The sequence below is a fragment of the Ambystoma mexicanum genome, chromosome 5q (assembly GCF_040938575.1).
Source record: "Ambystoma mexicanum isolate Mex_15411 chromosome 5q, UKY_AmexF1_1, whole genome shotgun sequence".
Classification (NCBI taxonomy): Eukaryota; Metazoa; Chordata; class Amphibia; order Caudata; family Ambystomatidae; genus Ambystoma; species Ambystoma mexicanum.
In genome coordinates, this window is record NC_090933.1 from 1,347,405,313 (window position 1) to 1,347,410,719 (window position 5,407).

Here is a 5,407-nt window from a genome sequence, read left to right on the forward strand (position 1 = left end):
ATTTGGAGGAAAACACGTTATTGTTTTCAGAGATGTCCTACAGTTAACACCAGGAAAAGGTCAACCTAATATTAGGACACAAACAATGCCATAATACACTCAGCAGCATTGGAAATGTTAATCTCTGGCAACATATCTGCTACAGAGAACTAACTCAGTGTTAATGTTAATGTTAAAGGACATTTGTACAGCGCACTATCACCACCGAAGTGGTCCCCTGGTGTTCTGGCGGCTCTGAAAAAGGGGAGCAGAGGGGGTGGGTTAGTGGGAATAAGCTGGAAAAGTGCAAGAGAGCAGTGATGTGCTGTTGACAGCCTCAGCCCGGTGGGTCCGTTAGCTGGGCTTGGGGTGTTTTATGGTCCGTAGTCGTTGTGTGCTGTTGTGCAAGTCTATGTGTGGTTTGTTTTGTTGTTGCATTGTTGTGAAGTTTGTGCGGATTGCTGCGTTTAAGGCTTGTTGTTGTGTTTGGTTATAGTTTGAGAGGTGTATGCAGAGGGATGGAATTGTTGGTTGGTTAGTTGGCATTGCTGTCCTTGCAATTGTGGGATTCCATCTAGGTGCGATACATACTAACAGTCACATTTCTATCTAGATGCCACGCAAGCTAAAGTTCAGAATTCCATAAAGTGTGGCACATGCTAACAGTCACATTTCTGTCTAGATGCGACACAAGCTAGGGTTCAGTATCCTGGGTGTGGTGCATGCTAACAGTCACGTTTATATCTAGATGCGATGCAAGCTAGGTTCAGAATTCTAAGTGTGGTGCATGCTAAGAATCACATTTCTATCTAGATGCGACGAAAGCTAAAGTTCAGATTTCCATACTAGAGTGGCACATGCTAACAGTCACATTTCTATCTAGATGAGACGCAAGCTAGGTTCAGAATTCTAAGTGTGGTGCATGCTAAGAATCACATATGCTAACAATCACATTTCTGAAATTCCATCTAAGTGTTGCCTATGCTAACAATCATATTTATATCTAGATGCAACACGGGCTAAGCTTGAGAATTCCATCTAGGTGTGGCATATGCTAACAGTCATATTTCTGTCTAGATTTAGCGCAGACTAAACTTGAGAATTCATCTAGGTCAACATGCGTCAGTCTGCAGATCTCTTTTATTCTAACATATCAAAAAGCATTAGCACTGGTCTGATTACTAAAGATCTATATCCATCTAAAATACTGGACTAATCTATGAGCTATATAGGCGAAACACATCTGCTCCTGATGTCACGGTACACGGCGCGCATCCGGAAGTGCCTGCGAAGTGTGGCTGTTGGGCTGTCTACGCTGTTCTGCTCTCCGCTGCCCTGCTAGAATTGTTGCCTTCGGTGCTGTCGCCGTCGGCAAGAGGAAGCATCTGCTTCAAGCTTCGCGCGCAACGCGCCTGCTATTGGACTTCATTGGACTTGCACAGAGGCCACGCCCCCCCAAACCCGCCTCCCTGTCCGCCCACAAGCCACTTCCTTATTAGCACTCAGACCCGCACATCCGGAAGTGCCTGCGAAGTGTGGCTGTTGGGCTGTCTACGCTGTTCTGCTCTCCGCTGCCCTGCTGGAATTGTTGCCTTCGGTGCTGTCGCCGTCGGCAAGAGGAAGCATCTGCTTCAAGCTTCGCACGCAACGCGCCTGCTATTGGGCTTCATTGGACTTGCACAGAGGGTATTTACTGTTGAACTCTCTGCCCTATTATCGAAGTGACCGCGGGTTGGGTAAGGTGGCTTGGTGGCAGGGAGACTTATTATGCCTTTGCATTACAGTGCATTAAATCTTGTTTGAAGAGTGACTTAGGAGCTATTCTAGTTTGTTTGCACTGCCTTTTGCCCCATAAGTTTCCTATTGCATCTAGATTTGCTTCGATCATGGCAGAGGGGCTCCGTAGTGTAAAAAAGAAAGAAACCCTAATAAATCATAAAAAAATAGAGGTGGATTCTATTGAGGCTAAACCATCCTCTGAAAAGCCCTTAATTTGGTCTGATCAAGAGAAGAACATAGAATCCAAACTCCCTCTTGACTCCATTCATAGCAGCTCTTCGCTCTCTGAAAATATAAAAGTGGCTCTAAGTTTAGAGAGCAACGTCAAAAATAAAGTTATTCTCGCACCCGCTTCTTTTGAGTATAACAAAAAACAGGAATCGAAAAATTTACAGGGACTCAAGAAATCAGCCTCTCTGTCCATAAAATTGACGGCAGAGGGCGCTCATTGTGATGATTTGCAGAAATCTAATGAAGATGTCCCTGTCGTTACAACCCTCGAGGACTCTGAAGAACAAATCTTGTATAAAAAAGGGTCGGTGCACATTGATTGCGAGCCCCCTCTAACCAACCCGGTAGGAAAAATTATAGCTTCCAAAACTGCTTCAGTATTTTTGTCAGTAAAAGAAGTCAATAAAATCTCCTCAAAGGATTGGGAAAATGTCGACTCTGACCCAGATCAGAGTCTAGACAGAGAAGAAATAAAAAAAATAATGGGAATTGAGCAATTTGATACCCGTACTGCTGATTTCTCCATACTTGCACCGGCAATTGAGACAGAACTGGGTAAACGGATTCGTCTATCTAATGAACCCTCAACCCCAGTGAATAAAAGCAAGTACGGGATCGAAAATGTGTTTTTATTTAATAATCCCCAACCATATACATATTCTGTACCTTCATATTTTAGTGCACAGAAAGAAGCCCGTACTTTAGGGGGGGCCAACACTCAGAGAACTAATAATACAGGAGGACCCTCTTTGATGACAAATAGTTCCCCCATACTGGAAAAGCCACTGATCTATACTCGTCAACTTCCTTCTAGTCGTGAAGGAAATAAAGCACCTAGCTATGATCCTAACGAGTCTATCCATTGTGAAACTCATCCACAGCCAAAGTGCCCTACCACTGAACAAGAAAAATGGAATGTCGAAATGCAACACTCTTTTGAATCTTTTCCGGTCATGACCCGAATTCTTAATTTACTTGACAAAGGTCATGAGCAGACTCATGAGGAAATAAAAATTTTACAGACGCAAATGTCTGCCCTCATGAGTACTCTTAGCAAAATGGAGGGCATGTTATTTGCCTGTCACATGTTTTCTTCCATCATAAACAAAAAAGATTCAACGCCTCATGCTCAAAACATAGGTACTCAAACTAAATTGTTCTCCGAGGTAGTGTCAGAAGGACCATTTCCCAAACCAGAAATCAGAAAGGCTGTGAACCCAGAAGCAGTGAACTTGGAAAACTCCAATGAGTCCAACCTTGCTGTTCTGACAAATCTTGTAAGGGAAATGGCAGATAATCTTGCCACACTCTCCAATTCAGTCAACAAAGAATCTCTGTCGACTCCTTGTATAGAGGAAAGGGCTCCTCCAGATAGTCCTTCAGTCTTAACTGATCTTATTGACTTAACCGGAGTGGACCTTATTCCTCAGGAAATAAAAGAAATATTTGATACCGAAGAGTTGCCTAATAAAGCTCCTCCAATTGCCCTTACTAAAAAACAAAGAAGGGCCTTGGCTCGTGCCCAAAAGAGAAATCTATTAATTAAACTTCAAAAAGGGAAACAGGAAAAAAAAACTAAGAATCAACTGCACGATAAAAATGATAATCACAATTCACATATTAAAGATATTTGTAACCTCTCAGGGGGAGACAACATCATTGATCTGAATCAGTTGAATGAGGAAACTAAGGCCTTGTTGAATCTTTCGGAGTCTAACTCGACTGCCTCAATCCTCAAAGTACCTCAAGCTAATGAAAAAGAGGATTTGCTAACAGAACCATCCTGTCAAGGATCTAAAAAATCACGATCTAAGGTAAAAAAGGTAATGGACAAAGAGGAAGGGGGTCCAATTGATCTCGAGATGGTACCCAACTTAATTGTAGAGGCGCCACACCGAGTTCAATCTGCCCTCTCCAATTACTATCCAATGTTGAAAATTAAAAAAACTGCGAAAGTGATTTTGGGCAAAGTCAATGGACAAAGGGAAAACAAATCAACCATTTGTCCTAATTATCCAATTGAAACTCAACCTAAAAACCTGAAGGGAGTGTGCTCAAGCGAGTCTGAAAAAAAAACTTTAGATAAAGTTGATGAAATCAGCGATCAATTAACTATTTGTGAAACAACGAACTCAGAGCGAAAAAAAACTAGCCCCAAGCTACCAACTCTGAGTCCACAACGCTCACAAGCCAACGAGTGTCCTAATTTGACTAATCTTAAATCCACAATGGATAATCATGAATCACTAACCAATCATAATTACAATGATCTAAAATCTGCTATAATTATGGGTTGGGAAAGCGATGAAGCTCGCTTCGGTAAGGCTCGCTTGAATCGCACCTTCATGATGACTGTTTTTCAGGACATTCCCGCTTTGCGAATTGTTAGATCTGACGACATAGACTGGGTGAAATTGGCTGCTAATAATAACAACAGAATGATTTGTAAATGTATGTCTCCCTTCATTATGAAGATGCTATGGGATCACTCTGATGACTTAGCATCTATTGGCTTAACTGTATCATTCTTTTCATCATTTGAGGAGGCAAAAAGCTACCTAGGAACTACTCCTCTGATAGCTGAAAGTGTTACAGATAGTGCGAACCAGAGTACCTCTGCAAGTATTGATGCCAACACAATGAAACAGTTTATGTCATTCATGTCTGCTTTAAAGGAGATGTCATGGAGGGATCCAATTAATGTTTCGCAACCAAACCAACAAAAGGCGTTGAAAAACTCTTAGCCTATTCCGACTCCACATTATCTCGTGGAACTCTTGTGGTATAAATAACTTTAAAAAATGGTATCGCCTAAATCAGTTTAATCGACCTGACTTGATCTTTATTCAAGAAACCATGAATCAATCCTCCTTTTCGATAGACGGATACTCAGCATATATTCAGGTTGCAAGGCGAGGTACCGAGGGTCGCCCTTCAGGCGGCTTGGCCATACTTGTCAACTCTGCCTTTCAGTGTTCTATTGAGAGGATTAATAGCTCTAACTCCATACTCGCTATTATTATAAAAGATGATTTGGATCCTTCCATGATACTCCTGTTGGTTTGTATTTATTGGAACAAATGGTCCATTCCTATTGAGACCATCATTGAGGAAATGAACGATGTACTAGAAAAGGGCATGATCTTACACCCTTCGGCAAGAATTATCGTAGGAGGTGACTTTAATTGCTATTGCTATGAAACAGGTGTTCACAATAATGCAATTAGGGATAAGCACTCAATAACTTCCAAAAAGTTTGGGACTATATGGAATTCCTTCTTCCTCGAATGGGATATACAAACCCCCTGCTTTGCTTTGGACGACCTCACATATACATGGACAAGAGCAAACTACAAATCCTTTATTGATAACTTTTTCATTTCCTCGAGTTTATACTCGACTATTGATGCTCTCAAAA